Source organism: Sphaeramia orbicularis, chromosome 14 (assembly GCF_902148855.1).
Source record: "Sphaeramia orbicularis chromosome 14, fSphaOr1.1, whole genome shotgun sequence".
Lineage (NCBI taxonomy): Eukaryota > Metazoa > Chordata > Actinopteri > Kurtiformes > Apogonidae > Sphaeramia > Sphaeramia orbicularis.
Window position 1 is genome coordinate 460,474 of NC_043970.1, and position 14,338 is coordinate 474,811.

The following is a 14,338-nucleotide window of genomic DNA, read 5'->3' on the forward strand; positions in this document are numbered from 1 at the left end:
AAAGAGGTACAACGCAGCAAAAAAAAGAGGTAAATACAGAAAAAAAGAGGTAAATACAGAAAAAAAAGAGGTAAACGCAGCAAAAAAAAGAGGTAAACGCAGCAAAAAAAAAGAGGTAAACGCAGCAAAAAAAAGAGGTAAAATGCAGCAAAAAAAGAGGTAACGCAGCAAAAAAAAAGAGGTAAACGCAGCAAAAAAAAGAGGTAAATACAGAAAAAAAAGGTAAACGCAGCAAAAAAAAAGAGGTAAATGCAGCAAAAAAAAGAGGTAAACGCAGCAAAAAAAAGAGGTAAACGCAGCAAAAAAAAAGAGGTAAACGCAGCAAAAAAAAGAGGTAAACGCAGCAAAAAAAAGAGGTAACGCAGCAAAAAAAAGAGGTAAACGCAGCAAAAAAAAACAGGTAAAGGCAGCAAAAAAAACAGGTAAACGCAGCAAAAAAAACAGGTAAACGCAGCAAAAAAAAGAGGTAAACGCAGCAAAAAAAAACCAGGTAAACGCAGCAAAAAAAAAGAGGTAAACGCAGCAAAAAAAAGAGGTAAACGCAGCAAAAAAAAGAGGTAAATACAGAAAAAAAAGAGGTAAGAGCAGCAAAAAAAGAGGTAAACGCAGCAAAAAAAAGAGGTAGACGCAGCAAAAAAAAGAGGTAAATACAGAAAAAAAAGAGGTAAACGCAGCAAAAAAAAGAGGTAAATGCAGCAAAAAAAAAGAGGTAAACGCAGCAAAAAAAAGAGGGTAAACGCAGCAAAAAAAGAGGTAAATGCAGCAAAAAAAAAGAGGTAAACGCAGCAAAAAAAAGAGGTAAACGCAGCAAAAAAAAAGAGGTAAACGCAGCAAAAAAAAAGAGGTAAACGCAGCAAAAAAAGAGGTAAACGCAGCAAAAAAAAGAGGTAAACGCAGCAAAAAAAAAACAGGTAAAGGCAGCAAAAAAAAAACAGGTAAACGCAGCAAAAAAAAACAGGTAACGCAGCAAAAAAAAGAGGTAAACGCAGCAAAAAAAACCAGGTAAACGCAGCAAAAAAAAAGAGGTAAACGCAGCAAAAAAAAGAGGTAAACGCAGCAAAAAAAAGAGGTAAATACAGAAAAAAAAGAGGTAAGAGCAGCAAAAAAAGAGGTAAAACGCAGCAAAAAAAAGAGGTTAGACGCAGCAAAAAAAAGAGGTAAATACAGAAAAAAAAGAGGTAAATACAGAAAAAAAAGAGGTAAAAGCAGCAAAAAAAAGAGGTAAACGCAGCAAAAAAAAGAGGTAAACGCAGCAAAAAAAAGAGGTAAATACAGAAAAAAAGAGGTAAAAGCAGCAAAAAAAAGAGGTAAACGCAGCAAAAAAAAGAGGTAAACGCAGCAAAAAAAGGTAAACGCAGCAAAAAAAAGAGGTAAACGCAGCAAAAAAAAGAGGTAAACGCAGCAAAAAAAAGGTAAACGCAGCAAAAAAAAGAGGTAAACGCAGCAAAGAAAAGAGGTAACGCAGCAAAAAAAAGAGGTAACGCAGCAAAAAAAAACAGGTAAAGGCAGCAAAAAAAAACAGGTAAACGCAGCAAAAAAAAACAGGTAAACGCAGCAAAAAAAAAGAGGTAAACGCAGCAAAAAAAACCAGGTAAACGCAGCAAAAAAAAAGAGGTAAACGCAGCAAAAAAAAGAGGTAAACGCAGCAAAAAAAAGAGGTAAATACAGAAAAAAAAAGAGGTAAGAGCAGCAAAAAAAGAGGTAAACGCAGCAAAAAAAAGAGGTAGACGCAGCAAAAAAAGAGGTAAATACAGAAAAAAAAGAGGTAAATACAGAAAAAAAAGAGGTAAACGCAGCAAAAAAAAGAGGTAAATACAGAAAAAAAAAGAGGTAAAAGCAGCAAAAAAAGAGGTAAACGCAGCAAAAAAAAGAGGTAAATACAGAAAAAAAGAGGTAAATACAGAAAAAAAGAGGTAAACGCAGCAAAAAAAAGAGGTAAATACAGAAAAAAAGAGGTAAATACAGAAAAAAAAAGAGGTAAACGCAGCAAAAAAAAAGAGGTAAACGCAGCAAAAAAAAGAGGTAAATACAGAAAAAAAAAGAGGTAAAAGCAGCAAAAAAAGAGGTAACGCAGCAAAAAAAAAGAGGTAAACGCAGCAAAAAAAAGAGGTAGACGCAGCAAAAAAAAGAGGTGAACGCAGCAAAAAAAAGAGGTAAACGCAGCAAAAAAAAGAGGTAAACGCAGCAAAAAAAAAAAGAGGTAAAAAAAGAAAAAAAAAGAGGTAAATACAGAAAAAAAAGAGGTAAACGCAGCAAAAAAAAGAGGTAAACGCAGCAAAAAAAGAGGTAAACGCAGCAAAAAAAAGAGGTTAAAACGCAGCAAAAAAAGAGGTAAATACAGAAAAAAGAGGTAAATACAGAAAAAAAAGAGGTAAACGCAGCAAAAAAAAGAGGTAAACGCAGCAAAAAAAGAGGTAAAACGCAGCAAAAAAAAGAGGGTAAACGCAGCAAAAAAAGAGGTAAACGCAGCAAAAAAAGAGGTAAACGCAGCAAAAAAAGAGGTAAACGCAGCAAAAAAAAGAGGTAAACGCAGCAAAAAAAGAGGTAAACGCAGCAAAAAAAAAGAGGTAAACGCAGCAAAAAAAGAGGTAAACGCAGCAAAAAAAAGAGGTAACGCAGCAAAAAAAAGAGGTAAAACGCAGCAAAAAAAAGAGGTAATACAGAAAAAAAGAGGTAACGCAGCAAAAAAAAGAGGTAAACGCAGCAAAAAAAAGAGGTAAATGCGCAAAAAAAAGAGGTAACGCAGCAAAAAAAAGAGGTAAATACAGAAAAAAAAGAGGTAAATACAGAAAAAAAGAGGTAAACGCAGCAAAAAAAGAGGTAAACGCAGCAAAAAAAGAGGTACACGCAGCAAAAAAAAGAGGTAAAAGCAGCAAAAAAAAGAGGTAAACGCAGCAAAAAAAAGAGGTAAACGCAGCAAAAAAAAGAGGTAAATACAGAAAAACAAAAGGTAAACGCAGCAAAAAAAAGAGGTAAATGCAGCAAAAAAAAAGAGGTAAACGCAGCAAAAAAAAGAGGTAAACGCAGCAAAAAAAAGAGGTAAACGCAGCAAAAAAAAGAGGTAAACGCAGCAAAAAAAAGAGGTAAACGCAGCAAAAAAAAGAGGTAAACGCAGCAAAAAAAAGAGGTAAATACAGAAAAAAAAAGAGGTAAATACAGAAAAAAAAGAGGTAAACGCAGCAAAAAAAAGAGGTAAATGCAGCAAAAAAAAGAGGTAAACGCAGCAAAAAAAAGAGGTAAATACAGAAAAAAAGAGGTAAATACAGAAAAAAAAGAGGTAAACGCAGCAAAAAAAAGAGGTAAACGCAGCAAAAAAAAGAGGTAAACGCAGCAAAAAAAAAGAGGTAAAAGCAGCAAAAAAAAGAGGTAACGCAGCAAAAAAAAGAGGTAAACCGCAGCAAAAAAAAGAGGTAAATACAGAAAAAAAAGGTAAACGCAGCAAAAAAAAAGAGGGTAAATGCAGCAAAAAAAAAGAGGTAACGCAGCAAAAAAAAAGAGGTAAACGCAGCAAAAAAAAAGAGGTAAACGCAGCAAAAAAAAGAGGTAAACGCAGCAAAAAAAAGAGGTAAACGCAGCAAAAAAAAGAGGAAAACACAGCAAAAAAAAACAGGTAAAGGCAGCAAAAAAAAAACAGGAAAACGCAGCAAAAAAAAACAGGTAAACGCAGCAAAAAAAAGAGGTAAACGCAGCAAAAAAAACCAGGTAAACGCAGCAAAAAAAAAGAGGTAAACGCAGCAAAAAAAAGAGGAAAACGCAGCAAAAAAAAGAGGTAAATACAGAAAAAAAAGAGGTAAGAGCAGCAAAAAAAGAGGTAAACGCAGCAAAAAAAAGAGGTAGACGCAGCAAAAAAAAGAGGTAAATACAGAAAAAAAAGAGGTAAACGCAGCAAAAAAAAGAGGTAAATGCAGCAAAAAAAAAAGAGGTAAACGCAGCAAAAAAAAGAGGTAAACGCAGCAAAAAAAAGAGGTAAATGCAGCAAAAAAAAAGAGGTAAACGCAGCAAAAAAAAAGAGGTAAACGCAGCAAAAAAAAAGAGGTAAACGCAGCAAAAAAAAGAGGTAAACGCAGCAAAAAAAAGAGGTAAACGCAGCAAAAAAAAGAGGTAAACGCAGCAAAAAAAAAACAGGTAAAGGCAGCAAAAAAAAACAGGTAAACGCAGCAAAAAAAAACAGGTAAACGCAGCAAAAAAAAGAGGTAAACGCAGCAAAAAAAAACCAGGTAAACGCAGCAAAAAAAAAGAGGTAAACGCAGCAAAAAAAAAGAGGTAAACGCAGCAAAAAAAAGAGGTAAATACAGAAAAAAAAAGAGGTAAGAGCAGCAAAAAAAGAGGTAAACGCAGCAAAAAAAAAGAGGTAGACGCAGCAAAAAAAAGAGGTAAATACAGAAAAAAAAGAGGTAAATACAGAAAAAAAAAGAGGTAAAAGCAGCAAAAAAAAGAGGTAAACGCAGCAAAAAAAAGAGGTAAACGCAGCAAAAAAAAGAGGTAAACGCAGCAAAAAAAAGAGGTAAACGCAGCAAAAAAAAGAGGTAAATACAGAAAAAAAAGAGGTAAAAGCAGCAAAAAAAAGAGGTAAACGCAGCAAAAAAAAGAGGTAAACGCAGCAAAAAAAAGGTAAACGCAGCAAAAAAAAGAGGTAAACGCAGCAAAAAAAAGAGGTAAACGCAGCAAAAAAAAGGTAAACGCAGCAAAAAAAAGAGGTAAACGCAGCAAAGAAAAGAGGTAAACGCAGCAAAAAAAAGAGGTAAACGCAGCAAAAAAAAAGAGGTAAAGGCAGCAAAAAAAAACAGGTAAACGCAGCAAAAAAAAACAGGTAAACGCAGCAAAAAAAAGAGGTAAACGCAGCAAAAAAAACCAGGTAAACGCAGCAAAAAAAAAGAGGTAAACGCAGCAAAAAAAAGAGGTAACGCAGCAAAAAAAAGAGGTAAATACAGAAAAAAAAGAGGTAAGAGCAGCAAAAAAAGAGGTAAACGCAGCAAAAAAAAGAGGTAGACGCAGCAAAAAAAAGAGGTAAATACAGAAAAAAAAGAGGTAAATACAGAAAAAAAAGAGGTAAGAGCAGCAAAAAAAAAGAGGTAAACGCAGCAAAAAAAAGAGGTAAATACAGAAAAAAAAGAGGTAAAAGCAGCAAAAAAAGAGGTAAACGCAGCAAAAAAAAAGAGGAAAATACAGAAAAAAAGAGGAAAAAACAGAAAAAAAAGAGGTAAACGCAGCAAAAAAAAGAGGTAAATACAGAAAAAAAGAGGTAAATACAGAAAAAAAAGAGGTAAACGCAGCAAAAAAAAAGAGGTAAACGCAGCAAAAAAAAGAGGTAAATACAGAAAAAAAAGAGGTAAAAGCAGCAAAAAAAGAGGTAAACGCAGCAAAAAAAAGAGGTAAACGCAGCAAAAAAAAGAGGTAGACGCAGCAAAAAAAAGAGGTGAACGCAGCAAAAAAAAGAGGTAAACGCAGCAAAAAAAAGAGGTAAACGCAGCAAAAAAAAAAAGAGGTAAATACAGAAAAAAAGAGGTAAATACAGAAAAAAAAGAGGTAAACGCAGCAAAAAAAAGAGGTAAACGCAGCAAAAAAAGAGGTAAACGCAGCAAAAAAAAGAGGTAAACGCAGCAAAAAAAAGAGGTAAATACAGAAAAAAGAGGTAAATACAGAAAAAAAAGAGGTAAACGCAGCAAAAAAAAGAGGTAAACGCAGCAAAAAAAGAGGTAAACGCAGCAAAAAAAAGAGGTAAACGCAGCAAAAAAAGAGGTATACGCAGCAAAAAAAAGAGGTAAACGCAGCAAAAAAAGAGGTAAATGCAGCAAAAAAAAGAGGTAAACGCAGCAAAAAAAGAGGTAAACGCAGCAAAAAAAAGAGGTAAACGCAGCAAAAAAAGAGGTAAACGCAGCAAAAAAAAGAGGTAAACGCAGCAAAAAAAAGAGGTAAATACAGAAAAAAAAGAGGTAAATACAGAAAAAAAAGAGGTAAACGCAGCAAAAAAAAGAGGTAAATGCAGCAAAAAAAAGAGGTAAACGCAGCAAAAAAAAGAGGTAAATACAGAAAAAAAAGAGGTAAATACAGAAAAAAAAGAGGTAAACGCAGCAAAAAAAAGAGGTAAACGCAGCAAAAAAAAGAGGTAAACGCAGCAAAAAAAAGAGGTAAAAGCAGCAAAAAAAAGAGGTAAACGCAGCAAAAAAAAGAGGTAAACGCAGCAAAAAAAAGAGGTAAATACAGAAAAAAAAGGTAAACGCAGCAAAAAAAAGAGGTAAATGCAGCAAAAAAAAAGAGGTAAACGCAGCAAAAAAAAGAGGTAAACGCAGCAAAAAAAAGAGGTAAACGCAGCAAAAAAAAGAGGTAAACGCAGCAAAAAAAAGAGGTAAACGCAGCAAAAAAAAGAGGTAAACGCAGCAAAAAAAAACAGGTAAAGGCAGCAAAAAAAAACAGGTAAACGCAGCAAAAAAAAAACAGGTAAACGCAGCAAAAAAAAGAGGTAAACGCAGCAAAAAAAACCAGGTAAACGCAGCAAAAAAAAAGAGGTAAACGCAGCAAAAAAAAGAGGTAAACGCAGCAAAAAAAAGAGGTAAATACAGAAAAAAAAGAGGTAAGAGCAGCAAAAAAAGAGGTAAACGCAGCAAAAAAAAGAGGTAGACGCAGCAAAAAAAAAGAGGTAAATACAGAAAAAAAAGAGGTAAACGCAGCAAAAAAAAGAGGTAAATGCAGCAAAAAAAAAGAGGTAAACGCAGCAAAAAAAAGAGGTAAACGCAGCAAAAAAAAGAGGTAAATGCAGCAAAAAAAAAGAGGTAAACGCAGCAAAAAAAAGAGGTAAACGCAGCAAAAAAAAGAGGTAAACGCAGCAAAAAAAAGAGGTAAACGCAGCAAAAAAAAGAGGTAAACGCAGCAAAAAAAAGAGGTAAACGCAGCAAAAAAAAACAGGTAAAGGCAGCAAAAAAAAACAGGTAAACGCAGCAAAAAAAAACAGGTAAACGCAGCAAAAAAAAGAGGTAAACGCAGCAAAAAAAACCAGGTAAACGCAGCAAAAAAAAAGAGGTAAACGCAGCAAAAAAAAGAGGTAAACGCAGAAAAAAAAAGAGGTAAATACAGAAAAAAAAGAGGTAAGAGCAGCAAAAAAAGAGGAAAACGCAGCAAAAAAAAGAGGTAGACGCAGCAAAAAAAAGAGGTAAATACAGAAAAAAAGAGGTAAATACAGAAAAAAAAGAGGTAAAAGCAGCAAAAAAAAGAGGTAAACGCAGCAAAAAAAAGAGGTAAACGCAGCAAAAAAAAGAGGTAAATACAGAAAAAAAAGAGGTAAAAGCAGCAAAAAAAAGAGGTAAACGCAGCAAAAAAAAGAGGTAAACGCAGCAAAAAAAAACAGGTAAAGGCAGCAAAAAAAAACAGGTAAACGCAGCAAAAAAAAACAGGTAAACGCAGCAAAAAAAAGAGGTAAACGCAGCAAAAAAAACCAGGTAAACGCAGCAAAAAAAAAGAGGTAAACGCAGCAAAAAAAAGAGGTAAACGCAGCAAAAAAAAGAGGTAAATACAGAAAAAAAAGAGGTAAGAGCAGCAAAAAAAGAGGTAAACGCAGCAAAAAAAAGAGGTAGACGCAGCAAAAAAAAGAGGTAAATACAGAAAAAAAAGAGGTAAATACAGAAAAAAAAGAGGTAAGAGCAGCAAAAAAAAGAGGTAAATACAGAAAAAAAAGAGGTAAAAGCAGCAAAAAAAGAGGTAAACGCAGCAAAAAAAAGAGGTAAATACAGAAAAAAAGAGGTAAATACAGAAAAAAAAGAGGTAAACGCAGCAAAAAAAAGAGGTAAATACAGAAAAAAAGAGGTAAATACAGAAAAAAAAGAGGTAAACGCAGCAAAAAAAAAGAGGTAAACGCAGCAAAAAAAAGAGGTAAATACAGAAAAAAAAGAGGTAAAAGCAGCAAAAAAAGAGGTAAACGCAGCAAAAAAAAGAGGTAAACGCAGCAAAAAAAAGAGGTAGACGCAGCAAAAAAAAGAGGTGAACGCAGCAAAAAAAAGAGGTAAACGCAGCAAAAAAAAGAGGTAAACGCAGCAAAAAAAAAAGAGGTAAATACAGAAAAAAAGAGGTAAATACAGAAAAAAAAGAGGTAAACGCAGCAAAAAAAGAGGTAAACGCAGCAAAAAAAGAGGTAAACGCAGCAAAAAAAAGAGGTAAACGCAGCAAAAAAAAGAGGTAAATACAGAAAAAAGAGGTAAATACAGAAAAAAAAGAGGTAAACGCAGCAAAAAAAAGAGGTAAACGCAGCAAAAAAAGAGGTAAACGCAGCAAAAAAAAGAGGTAAACGCAGCAAAAAAAAGAGGTAAACGCAGCAAAAAAAGAGGTAAACGCAGCAAAAAAAGAGGTAAACGCAGCAAAAAAAGAGGTAAACGCAGCAAAAAAAAGAGGTAAACGCAGCAAAAAAAGAGGTAAACGCAGCAAAAAAAAGAGGTAAACGCAGCAAAAAAAAGAGGTAAATACAGAAAAAAAAGAGGTAAATACAGAAAAAAAAGAGGTAAACGCAGCAAAAAAAAGAGGTAAATACAGAAAAAAAGAGGTAAATACAGAAAAAAAAGAGGTAAATACAGAAAAAAAAGAGGTAAACGCAGCAAAAAAAAGAGGTAAACGCAGCAAAAAAAAGAGGTAAATACAGAAAAAAAGAAGAGGTAAACACAGCACAAACGACCAGACGTAGAAACACAGAACTGAAACTGAACTACAAGAGGAAACCCAGGAAGAAATGATGACATGAATGTGAACACAGTGCCCCCTTTGTCTGATTTATTATTATTATTATTATTATTATTATTGTTATTGTTTATTACTTACTTACATACTTATATATCATTGTTATGACTACAGTTACTTTATTATAACTTTATTCTGTGATTATTGAACTATATATGTGTGTGTGTGTGTGTGTGTGCGTGTACTATAATATTATATTATAATATTATAACATGATAAGTTATTATTGTTATTATTAATTACTACTTTGCTGCTTGTTTCTACTAGTTCTTTCTAATGTGCTATTGCAATTTTTCCCATCTGTTTCTTATAGTTGATTGTTTTGCCATCCCACCATCCAAAGACGTGCACTGATAGGTTTATAGGTTCATGTAAAACGCCCATAGGTGTGAATGCGACAGTGTTTGTTTGTTTGTCTCTATGTGTCAACCCTGTGATGAACTGGAGACACGTACAGGGTGAACTCTGCCTTCACCCATAAGCAGCTGGGATAGGCTCCAGTGACCCCTGTGAACCTAGTGAGGATAAAACAGGTTCAGAAAATGAATGAATGAATGAATGAATGAATGAAGGTTTTGCTTTTTTCTTATGGTATTTATAGTGTGTATATTCGGTGTTTGTGCTGCTGTTGGAACCTCCATTTCATGAGGGTTCTGCCCAAAGGATCAATAAAGTTTTATCTAATCTAATCTAATCTAATCTGATGTGGATGTGTGCAGATACAGGAACCAGTACCCCATCCTGGGCCTGCTGAGTGATGACTACCAGGCCACCTCACCGGTCAAAGAGGCCAAGACCATCGTCATCGAGAGAACCGGAGAGATGATCAAACAGGTAAAAAACAGGACAGAAGCAGCTGACAGGCACCAGGGGTGAAAGAGAGGAGACGCAAACGTGTGTGATTGACTCCACAGATCCACTGTTAATGCAGACAGAGCCAATGAAGACAGTTAGTGAGAACACTGAGCCTGTTTACATGAACATATAGATCTGATAACTCAGAGTGATCCCATCATTGGAATAATGACGTGTTTACATGCACTTCAGAAATGCGATAATCGTAAACCCTGGTTTGGACGCTCCAGTCCATTATCAGATTTCTTTTGGGGTTTGTACGTACATAATGATGATAGAATCAGACTTCCTGTTATTGTCTTCCACGTCACTTCCATTTTCTACAAATGTAATTGTTTTTACACATGTGCAGATATAAAAGAACTAAATAAATCAGATGAACCTGTATACATGCAGGAAGACATGGGAGTATTGGGGTAAATCCAGGAGTGTTAATCTGATTTATTATAATCAGATTACTGCTGTTATCTGATGTTGTATGGATGTATCTTTATTTAGGCGGGACAGTGCACTTTAATGAACACATTTATACATTCCATTTCAGTATAAACATGTAAATATGCCAGAGTTAGCGCCAGTGCTAATTTTCATCCTCAGTCCCCACATAATAAATGACAGAGATCTGTGCAATACAAAACAAAACAAAACAAAACAAAACAAAACAATACAAAACAAAACAAAACAAAACAATACAAAACAAAACAAAACAATACAGTGTAATAAGTGCAGTACAGAGTGAGACAGTGTAATACCTTACAAAACAGTACAGTTCAATACTCTACAATGTAGTACATGTCAAGAACTAAAATAAACATTTACTACTTAAAAGACAATAGACCACATGTCAGAGATTAAAATGAACATTCAGATATGTCTTTAAAGTGCTAGTGTTCACATGTTTGTTTCTTAGCCGTTCTTTAATCTGGTTTTTGAAATCAGCATGTGTGGGCCTCTCCCTGATACCCACTGGGATGGTGTTCCAGCTGCTACAGCCCTTATATGAGGAAGCATTTTGTGCAAAGGATGTTTTTTTTTTTTTTGCTAGTACCTCACAGTCCCCCCTAGTGGCTGATCTAGTACTGAGCCGGTTGTTTTTCTGCCTGATAAAATCTCTTAGAGGAGGTGGGGCTAATCCATGTAGTGATCAAACAGATCAGATTTGACTGTTTACATGATCAATAATAATCTGATAACTCCAGAAATCAGATACTGACCAGAGTATTGGTGTGAATGTAAACAGGCTCAGTGATCCAGAACAGGTCATATTTCAGAGTTTGTCCCTAATCACTTCACAGACACAGACTAATTTGTGGGACCCTGCTGCCACCGTGGCCCGTGCTACATTCTGCCTCCACAGACAGATCTCACCACATCACACTAAATTCTACACAGACATAATAACAGCCAGGTCAGCCAGCGGTCGGCCGTTCAGCTGAGGCCACGCACGTCCAAATGTAACCCTGTGGAAACAAAGCAGAACACCACGAACACAAAGGTCACAGCAGGTTTTAGAAGTACGACTAAAGACAGAGTAAAAGCAGGCTGACCCTTCCACTCAAAACACTCTCATCACTTTGAATTTCATCAGATCTGCTTTTTTGCAGACGTTGCTGTTATTAAAGTTTTAATTCAACTATAAATGCAGTTCATTATTTTTTTTGCCAGAGTAAACGTTTTACTGCTGGTTCCCAAAGTGTTATTTCTGGTTAAAACTGAAACTAGTGGTTCCAGGCACAACAAACCCCGCCCCTCACACGTACTGTAGCTTATTTTGACATCGATCCAGCTGATGTCATCATGTCTATGTGTGTGCTGATGTCAGATCAGTTGCCTCTATATATGAGCCAAGTTTGAAGTAAATTGAAACAAAATTGATGTTTTTATAGCCATTTGAAATTTCGCTTATTATAAGTAAATGGGAAAAAAAAGATTTTAAAAAATTCATAAAAAATTTGAACTTTGACCTACTTTTCCCAAAATGTAATCACATCTATTCTGCGTCACTGGTAATCTATAAACCCAATTAGGTATGAATTCAACCAATAGTTTTGCTGCTAAAGTTTTAAAAAACAAACAAACTGAAAAGAATATAAATATATATAAATATACATGATGAATACATGCTCATAAATGCCTGTTGACGATTCCATGTGAATATAAACTTATTTGGCTGAACTCTGCATTTGAAACCTTTTAGCTCCTCCTCTTTTCCTGAAGCTCTAACCCTGAGACTTGATTGGAAATGGAACATCCTATTAAATACAGCCCAAACAATGGGACTTTAACCCTGTTACCCCCCACCCCCCCACACGGGTCACCACTGACCCGGTGGGTGTGTACATTATAGCGTCATGCATTTTTCTCTTTAGGGCATGATATTTTCTTTCTGAATCTTCTTGACTTAAGGCAGTGTTTCTCAACCTTGGGGTCGGGACCCCACCTGGGGTCACCTGGAATTTCTAGTAATTGATCCAAAAAAAACAAAAAACAAAAACAACTTACTAATAAAAAATATATGGTGAGTTGAGAGAGACGATCCCAGTCCATAACAGACATGACAAACTATGAGTCTGAAACTGCAGCACTGTGGTTCTGTTTATCTGTCAAATGTTCACTGTGGTCAGTTTCAGATGCTGCAGCTCTTTCATAATTCATAGTTTCAGTTCTTGTTTGTTCAGTATTAATTGTCCTCCTTGTAAATCCCAGCTGGACTGACTGGACAGATCCTGACCCTTTGTGCAGTAATCTACGCCTGGATTTACTGCCTCTGTCCACAATAATAGACATTATATAAACCTAATGTGTCTAAAATTAACCTGGGTTTGAAACATAGTATGACAAACTATTACAGGATCAAAAACAAATTAATTTTAGCAAAAAATAAAAATGTCTCCATTTTGAATTTCTGGGGTCGTTGTGATGTTAGAATGGGGTCACGAGCCAAAAAAGGTTGGGAACCACTGACTTAAGGAATGTACTGTGAGTTTGTTTATGTGTTTGTTTTTAGTCTTTGTGTTTCCAGACCCTTTAAGTTCTGCCAGAACATCAGTTTCATATCCTATTGTCACATTGTGGTTCTACCTGTCATACTGTTTTTTTTTTTTTTGTCTAGTGTCCACATTTGTTCACATTGAAGCTAATGGACTACTAATGTGTATGAAATATAACAAGTGCACCTGTGTTGTGTTTATTTTCGAAACAGGAAATCATTACAACTCCTTAAAAGACACACTGCTTCTCTCCGACAGGAATGATTGAACTAGAAGAAGACCCAGACGACGCCCCGCCCATTGTCTGTGCATGCTCCTCCCCCTTCCCCTCCCCCATCCTCAGGGCTCTCAGGGTTGGTGGTGGTTCTGATCTCCCCCTGCCCCCCCCCCCTCCCACACCTACTACATTTGGAATCACTGGGTCAAATTGGGCGTTTGGGGGTGAGGTTTTTAATCCAATCATCAGATTTGACCGATCACATCTTCTTTTCAGATTTTTTTTTGCTACAGCAGAAAAAAAATGGACTGAGGTGGAAGCCGTGAAAACGATCGTGGCAACTGGGAAGATGTAGATAAAACTGAGGGCTGAGATGAGCAGAAACCCCTCCTCACTGGACCTTCAGAACTTTACTCTGTTGAATTAACCCTGTCAAACCTGAACCAGCAAAAACTAGCCACAAAAGAAACACGTTTTGGAACGGAGATGTTTATTAGGCCTTTTAACAAAATCCAAGCAAAACAGTTTTCCGTATCATTTTGTTTATGATATATTTTTGTATCACATTTGATACATTGGGTGTTTTTATAAAGTACCTTGTAGAAGCCAATAACGTAATAACAGCCGATAATGTAATAAAAATCCTGAACCGATAACGTAATAACTTTTGGCTAATAACATTTTAACTTATTGGCTAGCTATTATGTTATTGGCCCGGTGAAAAAAAAATTCTTTCCAAATGTAATAACTGAGCCAATAACGTAATAAGTTATAATGTTATTGGCCAAAAGTTATTGCGTTATTGGTTCAGGACTTTTATTATGTTACGTGGCCTATTTCATTTTAAAAATGTCAAATTCATTACGTTATCGGACGTTATTGTGTTATCTGTTATTATTACATTATTGGCTTCTACATACCTTATATACCTGCAGTATCAAATGTGATACACATGTTTTTAACACAATTTACTGTATTATAAAGAATCAATGATCAAGTATCTATGCATTGTTTCGGTCCATGGAGTACTTTATTAACAAAAAAAAAGAAAGAAAGAAAAAAGAGATCAATATAAATGTACTTCTTAACCCTTTCATGCATATTGGTCACTCCAGTGGACAGCTGTTCTACAGTTGTTCTCATATATTCATGGGTTTTGTTGTTTTAGTTCCATATCAGCCAACACAGTGGACACTTATGCATCATCCCATACACTGACATTCAGACCATTACTGTAACTTTGCTGTTTTTGATAAACCTGATCTAGAGTAACATGTTTAAGTGTAAATCAAGTGCTTGTTATTGTTATAAGTCTGTAATTAACAGTTTTTTGGGTTTTTGTTGTCGTTTTTTGGGTTTTTTTGCATATTATCTCCATGAAGTGAGTAATAACTGGTATTAGCATGTTCAAATGTGAGAAAGCATAAGATTAGTAGCATTAAAAATGTCTGGTAAGTGTTCATACTGTTTTCCACATATAATTATTGTAGGTTAATTCATTTATCAGACAAACTAGTAAAGCAAGTAAACAAACAACTACCCCCGTCTGAGAAATGAA

General features: G+C 35.2%; 1 protein-coding gene across 1 annotated transcript in view; it reads left to right on the forward strand.

Annotated features, from left to right (window-relative positions):
* The window catches only part of LOC115433202 (probable protein phosphatase DDB_G0282105), a 105,564-nt gene extending 96,030 nt beyond the window's left edge, over positions 1-9,534 (forward strand). Inside the window, exon 14 of the mRNA XM_030154485.1 lies at positions 9,438-9,534. The gene's annotated coding sequence lies outside the window, so the exon portion shown is untranslated. The remainder of the gene's footprint in view (positions 1-9,437) is intronic.
* The last annotated feature ends 4,804 nt before the right edge of the window (positions 9,535-14,338 follow it).